This window comes from Rattus norvegicus, chromosome 18 (genome assembly GCF_021556685.1).
Source record: "Rattus norvegicus strain SHRSP/BbbUtx chromosome 18, alternate assembly SHRSP_T2T, whole genome shotgun sequence".
NCBI lineage: Eukaryota > Metazoa > Chordata > Mammalia > Rodentia > Muridae > Rattus > Rattus norvegicus.
Genome location: NC_141551.1, coordinates 75,641,772 through 75,656,217, shown reverse-complemented (window position 1 = coordinate 75,656,217; position 14,446 = coordinate 75,641,772). Strand labels below are relative to the sequence as shown.

The 14,446-nt window shown below is 47.5% G+C and overlaps 2 long non-coding RNA genes across 4 annotated transcripts; one reads left to right on the top strand and one right to left on the bottom strand.

The window, feature by feature from the left end:
* Nucleotides 1-5,241: 5,241 nt before the first annotated feature.
* Nucleotides 5,242-9,354, bottom strand: LOC108348824 (uncharacterized). Of its 2 annotated transcripts, none has more exons than XR_015643089.1 (3): nt 9,202-9,354; nt 7,568-7,782; nt 5,242-6,922 (listed from the first exon to the last, which is right to left on the bottom strand). It is a non-coding gene; the product is annotated as an uncharacterized LOC108348824 (long non-coding RNA). The 2 variants fall into 2 exon arrangements; XR_015643090.1 differs by having other exon boundaries at nt 7,568-7,687; nt 9,202-9,340.
* On the top strand, nt 6,620-14,196 carry LOC134483064 (uncharacterized). Of its 2 annotated transcripts, none has more exons than XR_015643092.1 (4): nt 6,620-6,740; nt 8,737-8,777; nt 11,969-12,124; nt 13,644-14,105. It is a non-coding gene; the product is annotated as an uncharacterized LOC134483064 (long non-coding RNA). The 2 variants fall into 2 exon arrangements; XR_015643091.1 differs by lacking the exon at nt 6,620-6,740 and adding an exon at nt 8,444-8,567 and having other exon boundaries at nt 13,644-14,196.
* Nucleotides 14,197-14,446: the final 250 nt, after the last annotated feature.

Here is a 14,446-nt window from a genome sequence, read left to right as displayed (position 1 = left end):
TGAGAGCCTTTTTTTTTTTTTTTTTTTTTTTTGGTTCTTTTTTTCGGAGCTGGGGACCGAACCCAGGGCCTTGCGCTTCCTAGGTAAGCACTCTACCACTGAGCTAAATCCCCAGCCCCCCCCTTTTTTTTTAAAGACAGTTTTTTTTTGTTTGTCCCTGGCTGTCCTGGAACTAACTCCATAGGCCAGGTTGGCCTCCTGCCTCTGCCTCCAGAGGTCTGGGATAAAAGGCTTGTGCCACCACTCCAGGGCTGGTTCAAGCCCACGTCCAGTGACCCACTTAAGGACACACCTACTCCAAGAAGGCCATCGTACTCCAACAGGCCACACCTCCTAATCCTTGAGTAACGCCACGCCCTGATGATCAAGCATTCAAATCTATGAGCCAATGGGGGCCATTCTTAGTCAAACCACCACATACTCGTACCTGTTGACCACTCTTCCGCAGTGGGACGTGATGCCTTTACTGGAGCGGGAGGTGGGGGAGGTGGGGAGGTAGCGGGTGGGAGGATGGTGGGGTGAGAAGTGGGAGGGGACTTGGGGGGAACTGGGTGGCAGAGATGTGGGCTGATCCCCTTTGAGAAGCAGGGCTCACCACCTGCTGGCTAAAGTGGCTCCTGCTATACCCAGGTAGTTCTGACACCAGGTACACTGACTAGCTCTCTAGGTGGTGTCCAGTACAGTGAACTGACACCAAGTCATGCCAGATCTTCGTGGGCGGAGTATATCGCGTGCGTGCGTGCGTGCGTGCGTGCGTGCGTGTGTGCGCGTGTGTGGGTGTCTATTTGTCTGTCTGTGTCTGCGTGCATATGTGTGACCTTTTCAATCACATTCTACCTCATTTGAGATAGGGTCTCCTGTTGAACCTGTACTTAGGCTAACTGGTCCAGTGAGCCCCCAGAGACCCCCGTCTCATACTTTCTCGAAGCACTGGGGTGACACATCCATGATACCACACCTGGGTTTACACGCCTGCTGGAAATCCAAACTCGGGTCTTCCTGCAAGCGCTAGAGTCACCTCCCCGGCACTCCAGCACCTGACCCAGTTCGTAAAGTCAAGAGTCCAGTGTTCTAAAGATGGCTTAACATCATGACTCTGAGCAAGCGTCCTTGGGAAGCAGCAGCTCCCACGTGTGTTCTCTTTAACCTACTCAGCTGCTTGTCATGTTATCTGAAACAAGTACCCTATGTGTATTTTTTTTTTTTTCGGAGCTGGGGACCGAACCCAGGGCCTTGCGCTTCCTAGGCAAGCGCTCTACCGCTGAGCTAAATCCCCAGCCCCCCTATGTGTATTTCTATACATGTTGGGCTTTATGACACCACGGAGGGACACCTAACGATATTTTTATACCCAGCTTGGTAGAACCTGCCCCAGATTAGGGGTGACCCCATTGCTTTCAGCCTTGCTACAACCTCAGGTTGAGGGACGGGATTCTAGCATGCCTTCTTGTTGCCGTCACTGTCCTCTAGTTGTGAGCAAGACTTTGTCCTTGCTCTGGCCACTCACAACTGAGACCTTCCTGTGACTTCGAGCAGCAGGGAGGGCTCTGAAAATCTGTTTGTTGCCTGGGCATGTCCTCCCATAAGGCTCCCTGTGGCCAGAAAATTTGTCATACTGGATCTCTGAACCTCTATGAGGAGGCACACGTGCCAGATACAGGAGGGGCCGTTTCAGATTGCCCTTGCTGCTTGGCGGAGGAATTGGACCTGGTGTTCCCTGGGGCGCTCTGTGTCTGTGATCAGCCCCGGCACAGCAGAAGCCATCTGCCAATCCCTCTACCAAGACCCAGCGCAATACCCAGAGGGAATCCAACATGGCACTGTGTTGAAACACGGTCCAAGAACTGAGTCACGTCAGAAGAGTTGTGAGTGCGTGTGAGAAAATCCCAAGAAACCCAGGCAAGAGTCTCGTGACCTAAATTTCCTCAGAACTGTGGACGTGCCCTTGGAATGAGCTTTCATGCCTCTCCCAAGCCGAGTGGAGAGCACTGAGTTCCCTTCGTATTACTCTACAGCTGGCTTTTGTCACTGTTCACACGCCTCTACGGAAAAACATATATGTGTATTTCTCGCTGTATGCGGTTTGCCCTTGTGATTGTACGCTTTCCTCATGGGACTCCTCTTAACCCTCAGAGTAAAAAGTTGACGGGCGTTCCGTCAACTTGGTGCTGGGTATAAAAATATCGTTAGTAAAAAGTTGGCTACTGCGTTAGGTTTTAGTCAGCCTCATTTTTAGACTCCAGTCTCCCAGGTTCCACCCCCTCCACTCACTCTGACATATTCTACACTTAGCACAACATAGTCCCTTATCCTGATTAGAGTCCTATGTTCAGACATTATCACTCGCCTCAACGTTGACTCTACATGGACACCTAGACCCACAGCCTGTCACAGCCTCTCACACCAGACATGCCCACACCAAGACAACCCTGCAAGACGCAGTCTTCCCCTTACCCAAAGCCCTACACTATTATACACATCCTCTAACCGGGCCACATCTGCTGATCCTTCTAATCTGTTCCACTCCCTGGGGTACCCATCTCTGCCATGTTTGTTTTGCACCTCTGTGATTCCCAAGCCACCAGTTGAAAAGGGGGGGGGTCACAGTATATATGTCCACTTGTCTAGAACGTCCTCTGTTCCACACTCAGGATAATGCCCTCTGCTTGAGGAGGAATTCAGACCAGAGGTAGCCCCATAGGCACCTTGAGGCTAGAGGCACGAGACACTCCCCCCTCCCAGCCCTCCACCCCCGCAGGTGCATGGGCCATGGGACACCAGTATGCTGTGGTGCAAAAGCTTCACTTGGGAGAGAGGAAGGACAGAGGCTGGGAAACGTACACAGGCCTGTGGGTGGCAGGCTCTTGATTTAGAGCCCCTGTAGGTGGTGTCCAGCAGTTTAGGGTCCCCGGCACATCAGTAAGCCCTTCCCGGGTCACTCCTTTGTTGATGCGCCTGATCTTAATGTGATTTAGGCCAGGCATGTACAGAGGGAGGTACATGGGGGAAGTGCTTCCAGAGGGCGGGGGTTCTGGATGCCCTGTCAATTATTGCTCTGAGGCCCAGGTGCTGCCAACAGACAGCTGAACTGGGTGCCTTCGTTTAGTCATGGCCGCAAAAGTCACATCTGTGGCTCAGTCTGCCAGGCTTCCATATTCCAGAGGAGCTGACTTATCCCTCCAGAAAAGGATCCTAGGAAGCTAGCCAAGCATTTTCAGGTCCTCTCCTTCATCTCTTCAGGGGTCCTTCACTGGGGAAGAGTGGTGGTCGGTGCCGTCAGGAACCATATGTATTAAGAGACAAGACGGAGCACTTCCGGTGCACACTTTACAGAGCACTCCACTCAGCCTCTGTGGTGATTTGTATAAGAATGGCCCTCATGGGCTCATGTATTTGAATGCTCAGTCACCAGGGAGCAGAATTGTTTGAAAGGATTAGAAGGATTGGGAGATGAAGGCTTGTTGGAGGAAGCGTGTTACTGGGGATGGGCTTCAAGGATTCGAAAACCCACGCCAGGCACAGTCTCTCCCTCTCTCCCAACTGCCCAAGGATCAGGACATAGAACTCTCAGTTACTTCTCCAGCACTGCGTCTGCCTGCGTGCTGCCATCAATATGAGGATAGTAAGCCTCTGAGACGGTCGCCAAGCCCCCATTTAAATGCGTTCTTTTTATAAGTGTTGCTTGGTCACGGTGTCTCTTCAGAGCAAGAGAACAGTGACTAAGGCTGCCTTGTATATGAGCCTTAAATAAAACAGACTAAAGAGGATCGGAAGTGTGGTGTCAGCCTGGGCTACACACAGAGACCTTGCCTCAGAAGGCTATAGCGTTGGAGAGATGGCTCAGTGCGTCGTTCTTCTAGAGGACCCGAGTTTGATTTTTAGTACCCACATGAGGTAGCTCGCAAGCTTCTGTAATTCTAGCTTCATGGGGAATCCAGTGTCTCTGCTCTCTCCACAGGCACCAGCATTCACATGAACATGCCCACATGGGCACACACCTATACACATAATTACAGAATGAATGCTTTAAAAGAAAACCTGAAAAGATTTGCCAAAGAATCAAATAGTCACTCGAATCGGATTAACGCAGGCCTCTGCTAGAAAGTCAGTAAGGAATTTCCCTCACCCATGAACACCTAACGATCTCCGGGTAGCCAGCCAGCAGACATTTACAGTCTCAGCTTCTACATCTAAGGAAATCTGCCTGGAGGCCTCATATCCCTGTTTATTAACCTCTGTAGGCTGTCCAGGGACCAATCCCAGGTCGTACCTGTGAGAGAGTGTGGGCAGAACGCTTTTTCACGTGTCACAAAGCACAGGCCAATGCTCGAGATTCCTAAGGTTTTGTGCAGCAAGGGACTTGGCTTTTTTTAGGATTTTAGAAATTCTTTGATGCAGCTTGATGGGGAGGGGGTAAAACTAAGCCAAAATCAAAATTCATTTTCTGTCAGTGTGGTGGCTCATGCCTTTAATCCCAGCACTTGGGAGGGAGAGGCAGATGGATCTCTATGAGTTTAAGGCTACCACCCTGTCTCAACAAAACAAAGCACACACACACACACACACACACACACACACACACACACACACACACAGAGAGAGAGAGAGACAGAGACAGAGAGAGACAGAGACAGAGAGAGACAGAGAGGAGAACGATAAAACAAAAACAAAATCCTTTTTTTTTAAAATTAATTTATTTATAGGAGTACACTGTTGCTGTCTTCAGACACCGAAGAGGGCCTCAGATCCAATTATAGATGGTTGTGAGCCACCGTGTGGTTGCTGGGAATTGCACTCAGAACCACCTCTGGAAGAGCAGTCAGTGCTCTTAACTGCTGAACTATCTCTCCAGTCCTGTTTCTGGGGTTTATTAAATGGTGTTTGCGATGTTTGTCAGCTTCCCAGCTCAGAAGTCTGATTTCCAGACACAGCATCCCGTGGCATAAAATTGTCTCTTTCTGGTTTAAGGACTTTGTGCAAGCAGAAATCTTGAGTGGCAGGGGTCTTTTTTAATTGCTGCCCAAAGGGTCCGTCCCTCTGTGATACTCGTGGGGAAAGCGTAGGTAGCTCAACATGAATACTTTGCCTTTACGTACATTCTTTCTGGTTGATTAATCTGCCTTCAGTTAACACTGAGTATCATAGATACACATCTTTCCCCTGCAAGCTGACCTCACACTCAGTGTGGCCAAGGCTGGCTTTGAACTCCTGATGTTTCTGTCTCTGCCTCTTGTGTGGGGATTACAGGTGTGCATCATTACCCCAGGCCCCAGTGTTTCACTCGTAAGTGAACTGAAAGGAGAACTTGCAAGCACCATGCCTGTGCAGTCTCACTTAGGAAGTGATGGCTGGCATTTCTTTCGGTTACATGTTATCTCAGAAATCCCGGATCTAGCAGAGATAAGCTGTTAGAAATAGAACACAAAACCTCGGCCCATCATCCATCACTGTGACTGTTACTCAGTTCCTGCTTAGGGCCTCTCTCAGAGAGTAGCGATGCCCCAGTATCTGACAGTCAGCCAGCAGCCTGACCTCGGCCTCATAAGTGCTTCAGGACGTTCTGAAGGGCATTCAGAGGTTGTGTGGTTGTGTGCGGTTGTGTGTGTGTGCACGTGTGTGTGCACATGTGTGTGCATGTGAGTGTAGGAGGAAGACAGATTATACTGCTGGCTTTCATAGGCTTCTTGTGAGTGTTTGTCTCTGATATCTTTAAACCCAGCCCCCTCATCTGAATAAGGAAGTCATGCTGGAAACCATTAACAGTATTTAACATCTTCCGGATTCTGGGTACTTAATAGTTATAGCCATTATCTATTCATTATCTATGAAGCTTGTGGGAGGCATGAAGTCAGTTTTTTTTCTTCTCTCTCTCTCTCTCTCTCTCTCTCTCTCATAGTCACTGTGACAAGTGTCTGAAGGAAGTGGAGGAAGAAGAATGGATTTTGACAGGTTTTCACAGGTTTCAGGTTATGAACAGGCTCTGATGCTTCAGACCACCGTGAGGTAAAGTATACCAGTGGCAGGCACGTTCTCCTAAGGACGCTCTCCTGACTGACATGTTTCTTCCCACAAGGCCATACTAGGTAAAGTAGTTTCCAGCATTTTCTAAAATAGCACAGCTACCTAGGGACCAAGTCTTCAGTGGGAGTGCAAGGCTAGTCTTGAAAGCTACATTGTGAAACCTTGTTTCCAAAAAACAAAAACAACAACAACAAAAAAAAAACAAACCCAAAATCCAAAACAAAACAAAACCAAAAAACAAAACAAAAAGAAAAAAACGAAAGAAACAAAAAATCCCTAAAAGTTGGCTCAGTTAACTTCTCAAAAATTTTTCTTGAGCTGAGGATGGCTCAGTGGGTAAGGGCACCTGTTCTCTCTGCTTCCAGGCAGGGTGCAGCGTGACCAGGTCTTTCGCTTCTGTGCCTTTGTTTTCCTTGCCACGACAGACCACGTGGTGGTTTGAATAAGAATGGTCGCATAGACTCAGGTATTCCAGGGCTTGGGCACCAGGTTGTGGAATTCTTTGATAGGGTTAAAAGGAGTAAGAGGTGTGGCCTTGTTGGAGGAAGCGTGTCACTGGGGGGTGGGCTTTCAAAGCTCCCTTCCCCCCACCCCTTCCAGTTGTTTGGGAACCACGTGGAGACCAAGCTGCACTTCTACAGATGTGCAGGAAGTCCTAGGTCCAGCCTGTGTATGTTCTTTGGTTGATAGTTCAGTCTCTGAGAGCCCTGAGGATGCAGGTTAGTTGGTTCATTCGGTCTTCCCGTGGAGTTCCTCTCTCCTCCAGGAAGTCACAATCCTTCCTCCTGTTCTTCTATAAGCGTCCCCACGCTCTATTCACTGTTTGGCTGTGGGTGTCCGCATCTGTCTGAGTCAGCTGCTGGGTGGAGCTTGTCAGGGGACAGCCATTCTTTACTCCTGTCTGCAAGCAAAACAGAGTATCATTAATTGTGTCAGGGGTTGGTGCTTGCCCATGGAATGGGTCTCAGGTTGTTGGTTGGCCATTCCCTCAGTCCCCAATCCCCCCACCTGTTGTTCATTTCTTGTAGACGGGATAAATTTTTGGGTCAAAAGTTTTGTGGGTGTGTTAGTGTACCTATCGCTCCATTGAGGTTCCTGTCTGGCAACAGGAAGTGGCCAACTCAGGATCCGTATCCTCAATGCTGTGAGTCACAGCTAAGATCACCCTATTGATTCTTGGGTGCCTCCCTTATCCCAGGTCTCTCTCGGTCTCTTCTTGGAGATGCCCCCTCCCCCCTCCCCCCATCAATTGCAGATTTCCATTCATTCTCATGGCCGTCTGGCGATTTTGCTTTTTTTTTGGCTAATTCCTGGTTCTGAACATCTGAACAGTGAAGTTTCCAGCAGAGGAAGCGAGATCAAGCCCAAGGGTCCTTACTGGTTAAAGGGAGAATGGTTGAAGAAGCCCAAGGGTCCTTACTGGTTAAAGGGAGAATGGTTGAAGAAGCCCAAGGGTCCTTACTGGTTAAAGGGAGGATGGTTGAACAAGCCCAAGGGTCCTTACTGGTTAAAGGGAGAATGGTTGAACAAGCCCAAGGGTCCTTACTGGTTAAAGGGAGAATGATTGAAGTGGAAAAACCGTTGACTCTGGGAGAGTAGCAAGGCAACTGTTCTTCATCTCCTGTAGTCAGGTCTTTTGATTTGGCCCTCAGGATTCTATTGGCATCTGTAGAGTGAAGGCCGATATTGAGTCAGCTTCGTCAAGCAGAAGGTTAGGTCAGACACCTTACTCCAGTGTGTGGTTACGTGGTCACTGTTGGCCTATGCAAGAGAGAATGAGCTTGAGTCTCGTCCATGGGTCAGAGTCTGGGTCTGCCTTAGTTGTCCAGTGGTCACTAAAGAATGACACAAAAACCGAAGAAGGAACTTGCTCTCAAGTCTGGCTGTTCCTCATGGCCATACACTTGAGTGTTTCCGACATTAGCCCATAAGCAGCTGCCACTGAGCCCTGATGGCTGAGAACACAAAGCCAGCCAGGGTCAGAGAACGGGTCCTTATTGTTTCTAAGCTCTAGCGATGTGCCATGGCAGGACCAGAAATATGTTTGCTTCTAATTTTCTAATTCGGAATTAAATAAAGGACAGTAAAATCACTGTAGAAAAATCACTAAAGAAGCAGAAATACATGGGCCAACCAAAGATATGTTAATTATAATGTCAGGAGTGAGGGAACTTTTTGCTATCGTTTTAAAATTTACTTTAGGGTTTATTTTTATTTGTGTGTATGAATGTTACCTGCATGTACGTCTGTGCACTGTGTGCATGCATTACCCATGGAGGCCAGAAGAGGGCAATGTAAACCATGGAACTGGAGTTACAGTTAGCTGCCGTGTAGGTTCTGGGAGTTGAACCATGGTCCTCTGCAAGAACCACAAGTGCTCTTAACCATGAAGCGATCTCTCCAACACCTTTTTATTTTTCAGGATAGGGTCTTACTATGTAGTCCTAGCTAACCTAGATCATGCTGGACTCAGAAATATACCTGCCTCTGCCTCTCCAATTCTGGAATCAGAAGTCTGTGCCTAAGCTGGACTTGTTTTTAAAATGGTGAGCATTTTGATTTTTATGAGAAAACCAGAATATATTTAAATGACTATTATGAGAAAGAACAGAATCCGAGTTAGGAATTGTATCGTTTTGTCCTGTTTTCTGTTCAAAACGTGTGGTTTCAATTTTTGCGAGTGGCTAATCTCCAATGTTTTCTCACTTCCTTCAGTTTTCACCGTTGCTGGCCAGCGCACCTCTGTACAGGCAACAGTGAGTATAAATATGGTGACGTAAGGCTCGTGCTAGCCTACTGGCCAGGCAATTTTGGCTGGGAGAGAACCACTCATGCATCTCAGGGCGTTAAGTTTGAGGTCTCAGGATAAAGATCATCCTAATTTTATTTTAAAACACATCATAAAAATGTCCCCTAACCAACTGGCGCACTCAGAGTTGAGGGTGCCGCTTGGTGCCAGAGTGGTTGGCTAACACCCTCCAGGACCTGAGTTCCGATATCCGTTCTGCAATACGGAACTATCAATAGATACCACGCTGGGGTTGAAGGCGCCGATTTACAAGTGAACAAACGCTGATCGCGGTTTCTACCGATAGTTTGTTCACGTGTCAGAAATCACTTTGCTTCCCCACGAGGCAGAGGCAAGCCTCGAGGCAGAGGCGAGCCTCGTAGTAGTAGTACCTGTTTCCTTCGGTTACTGCAGACGCTGAAAAACCTTGTTTCCCACGCACTGTGGAGTCATTATGACTGAACCCATAGCCAGCAACACAGTGTGCCTGAGATGAAGCTTTTTCTACGCATGCCTCTTCTCCGTGAGACACGTTACAGCCACCTGTGCTAAGGGCACGAGACAACACTTCTGTCCTACGCTTGTGACAACTTAAAGTAGCAGAGCCAACATGAAGCACAAAAACATGAGCGTGGGATATGGAAGAGACCACACTATGGATCCTTGTCTTCTAGGAGGATCTGAGACAAGATGGTAGATCATGGCCCCATTGGCCCAGCAGGGTGAGGCTACAGCAGTCAGGGAGGTTGCACTGTATAGCCCTAGTGGGGTTTTCCAATGAGACAGCAGTAGGACTGGGGAATCCTCCTGGGAGTGGAGGGCTGCTGCTGTTGGCACAGCCTCGGCAATTGTGGGAACATGAGCCCTACCTTGGTACAGAGTTGGTGTTGATAACGTATCACGTGATCGTTCCACTACTGGTGCAAAATGACCAGGCTGTGCTTCTTCGGGTCTTCTGCTTCTCCCAGGCTTCTGCTTCTTGCCACCTTGAGCCTGTGGGTAGTTTATTTTTCTCTGTTCCCCGGATGCAGGGTAACTTACTTCATCTTGTCTCCAAGCTGCCACTGCCTGCCCTACTTAGCTTCTGTGAGTCTTGCCGCCCCTCTCTGAAGCACCAGGCACTGGGAAACCTGCTCCTGAGGGTTCTCTGAGTGACTTTGTACTTGTTTAAAAAGGGGGGGTTGGGGATTTAGCTCAGTGGTAGAGCGCTTGCCTAGGAAGCGCAAGGCCCTGGGTTCGGTCCCCAGCTCCGGAAAAAAAAAAAAAAAAAAAAAAAAGAAACCAAAAAAGGGAGTACACTCCGTGACTGCCATTCGTACTTCTTCTCCCTTGTTCACATGGGCCCTTTGTTTCGTCATCTCTTTTCCTAAGGGTCAGTCCTTTGTCCTGACTGTTTAGGCTCCTAGTCAAGCATCTGTGAACTGATAGGACGAAGAGAACTGCACTACGGTCTCGGGAGACCCGAGCCGCGGGGGTGCTCTTAGAAAAGGGCTCACCCCCTTGTTCTTCGCCCCAAGGCCTTGTGGTCTTGATGTGTGCATCATGAACCCTGAAGATGTTAGTGAAGAACAGGCAGAAGTGTCCATTCCTCTTGATTGCTAAAGGACAACTGAGTTCTACTTCTCTAGTCATTTACCGGGAAATTAAGGTGCTGATTGGGAAGGGGTGTGGCTTAAGAGTGAGAGTAGGGGTGCTTGGGTGGATTCTGGTTACTATGAGAACCCTACATTCCTAACTCTTGTGAACTGGAATCTGGTACTGTTTCCCTTCTGAGGACATTGGTTTCCACTCACTGTATTCAAAACAATGACATGGAATTTTCATTACAGAAATATAGTACATATGTATGTCTTATTTTGTTTGTTATTAGTAATAATAATTGTTGGGAGCAGCCTTGAGATGGCGAAAGCAGCCTTCAAGTTAAAAAGCAATTGTGTTCTAGCCTTATGCTAGAATAATAAGCAATAGTCTTTAGGTTAAAAAGCAATTATATTTTAGCCTTATGATAGAACAAAAAGCAATAGCCTTAGGTTAGATCAAAGCAGCACCCGCAGCTCTACATAAATTCAATAGATAGCATAAATCTAGGTGTCAGATCACTGAGTACCGGTGGTCAGGCACTGATGGTCAGGTCACTAAGCAACCCACCCTGCTGTTCCCCCGCTTGGCCGATTTACCCAGCCAATATCCTGGTTATCAAGCCAGGCCCCTTCTTTTGTGGTCACCCAACCCCTCCCCTTGCTTCTACCAGTATATCTTCAGCCTGAGAAAAATTAAAAATTGTCAGCTTGATCAGACTTCTTGACTTGCTGTCCGTTCTTTGCATCTCTTGTCCCCCATTCTCTCCTAGGTGGACCCCAGACCCTGGTCGACTGCCCTGCGGGTCGGGGCAAATAATAATTATTATTATCAATTTTTTTTGGAAATAGGGTCTTACTACGTAGTCTTAGCTAGCCTGGAACTTGTTATGTAGAATAGGCTAGTCCCAAACTCACAACAATTACTTCTGTTGCTCCTGTGATTAAATTAAAGACATAATCACCAAGCCTGACTTATTTATTTATTTATTTATTTATTTATTTATTTAGTTTTTTTGGTTTTTAAAATTTTATTAATTTACTAATACACTCTCCTCAGACACACCAGAAGAGGGCATCAGATCCCATTACAGATGGTTGTGAGCCACCATGTGGTTGCTGGGAATTGAACTCAGGACCCCTGGAAGAGCAGTCAGTGCTCTTAACCACTGAGCCATCTCCCCAGCCCATTATTTTTAATTTCTTACTGGGAAGAAACTATATTTATTTGTATGCGAAGGAGTCTAATAGTTGGCATTTTGTCATCTACCTAAGGTGGAACATTGAGTAATAAAAGCATCTTTAGCACATGTTCAGACCTGAGATCCCGTAGTTGGGGCTGAGGTACAGCTCAGTGCTAGAGCCCTTACCTAGAATGCACTAGGACCTGGAGTGCACTGAAAAAGAAAGAAGCCCGACTAGACTGTTATGAAAAAAAATACACAGGATGACGGCAAAGGGGACAAGAAGGAAGAAAGGGAAACTTTACTTTGAGCCATGTCAGATCTAATCCACTTGCCTGCAATGGCTTCTGTTTCAGTAATGAAGCCTTGGCATAAAGAATTTGGATTTTCTCTTGTAGAAACGAAAATACTTTATGGGTGAATTTGGATCTGTTCCTATGGTCGCAATTAATTTCCCTAACGAAGCTTGCCAGCATCCTAGGAGACAGTGAGAGCGTCTCCTCTAGTCCTGAATGTGGTGCTTTCCTCACCGGAACAGTTGGTGAAGCAATTGCGTAAGTTAAGTTCAGATACAATGTTTTACTTATTGACCCCCATTGTGTATGGGCTTCGTTGCATATTAAGAAACCATGGCCCTAAGGAAATGCTTGTTCGTGCTTGACGCATTGCTAAATTCACAATACGCAAAGTGTACTAGAAAGATAAATAGAGATAGCACTTATCTCTGGAGGCCCAAAGTTACCTCTTTCTTATCAGTATAAGATAACAGATGTAAAGGACAGACAGTTGTCGATTCAAACACCCGTGGTCTGTGTGCTCTTCCCAATGAGTGTCTGCTGTGAGGAGAGGGCTCCGTACATCTCTTTTAGGTATAATTCAGTTCTGGTATTCAAGTGTCCTCCTTGCCCATTGTCTCTGTCCATATGTTCTGCCCATTGCTGAGCGTAAGGCAATGAATCCCTAAATTGTCAGTGTAGAACTGTTTTTCCCACTGTAAACTCTGTGGAATTTCATTATTTTATTTAACGGCTATGTGCTTAAATTTGTTATATCTCGTTGATCAGTAGACTTTTCTATCAGTCTATAATGTACCTTTCCCCTTGCGTGTCACGTTATAAAAATTTTAATTCCTTTTTTTAAATTTTTCACATTTTCCTCACCTAGTCCACCTGTGATATATTTTTATATATTTTTTATATGTTGGGGTGGTTTGCACGAGGCGTGGCTTCCCCACGGGCTCAGGTATTTGAGCGTATGGCTTCCAGCTGGTGGCACTGTTTTTGTGAGGTCGTGGAGCCGGAAAGAGAGGGAGCATCGTTCGAGGAAGCGTGACATTTGGGGCAGGCTTGGAGGGTCTATGACCTTGCTCCACTTCCGGTTCGTCCTGTCCGCTTCATTCTTAAGGTTGAAGGCGGGCCCTTTGAGCCTCGTGCTCCGGCCACATGCTTCGGAGTCTCCCCGCTCCGGTCGTTATGGACTCCCCTCTGGAGATTACTCGTCCCACCGGAACTCGTCAGTTGTGGCGTTTCGTCACAGCCACAAAAAGTGCCTCACACACACAGGTAGAACGGACCTGCGTTCATTTTGGTCCTAAGTTGGTTAAGTCCGCGTCTCTTGATTTTTAGGTTAAAGCAGCAGAATGTTTGCACACACGTTACGCCATGGATGGGTGTGTTTCTAGCTAGCATTTGCTCCTCACTATACGCATTCCTTGGAACAAATTCCAAAAGGAGAAGTTGTTGAGCCACAGAGCGTACACAGTGTACAGAAGCGCGTTCTTCCCGTAAGGTTCTGTTGGCTTGTACGTAGTGTGGCAGGTCATAGAGGGAGCTTAGTTCGACCATATTCACCCCAACCTCGCTGTCTCCCTTAGGCATCCCTCCCACTTCTCTGCCGGTCTCTTGCCTTCCTCTCCCATCTGCTTTCATGGGGCGCACGTAGGACCCCCAAATGAGAAAAATATACGACATTTATCTTTATCTTATTTCATTTAGTATGATCTCTAAATAAAAAGTTTTTTTTTTGTTGTTCCTACCAAAATACACCCCATAATTTTATTCTTTTTCACGGCAGGCTAAAGTTCCGTTGTGTATTCATGCCACATTTTCTTCATCTGTCCCGTTGATGGACACTTGGCTGATTCCACGACGCGGGTGGTGCGATTACAGCAGTGCCACCGTCCACATGGACGTTTAGACGTCTCTGTGGCGTCGTCTCAGAGCCCCGGAGCTACATACCCGGAAGTGGTGTAACTCGGTCACGGAGTTCTACGTGAGGGTTTTGAAGAGTCCGCGAGTCTGCCTTCCCACCAGTTTGCACAATAATTCCCTTTCCCCCTCAACCATACAATCCCCTGTCATGGGGTGAGCCGATGGCAGCCAGCCTGACTATGGAGAGATGCGCTCCCAAAGCAGTTTTGATTTGCATTCCCCTGATGGTCGAGGATGTTGTGCATTTTTCGTATGTTATTGGGTATTTCTGTTTTATCTTTGAGAACGATCCGTTCCTTGTTACACTTTAAAACTTAAACCCATACAGCGTGGCATTGGTATCTCTACCCTAACTCCTTGGAACGTCTTCCATTTTCACCCTGCTTGTGGCCTGAATCTAAAGTCTCTCGGAAGCAGCGAACTGTATAGTTGGGTCATGTTTACAAACCATTCTGGGGGTTGAGGGCGCGGCTCAGTAGGTACAGTATTAGCTTTGCACATGCGAGGCTCTGGGTTTAGTCCCCAGCACTATACAGTACTGGTGTGGCGGTGCGTTCCTTTGCCTGTAATCCCAGCGCTCAGGGGTGGGGTGGGGTGGGGGTTGGGTTAAAAGATCAAGGACATTCGTTGGCCTAGCCTTCTTCTTTTGCTTTAAATCTTTTATTT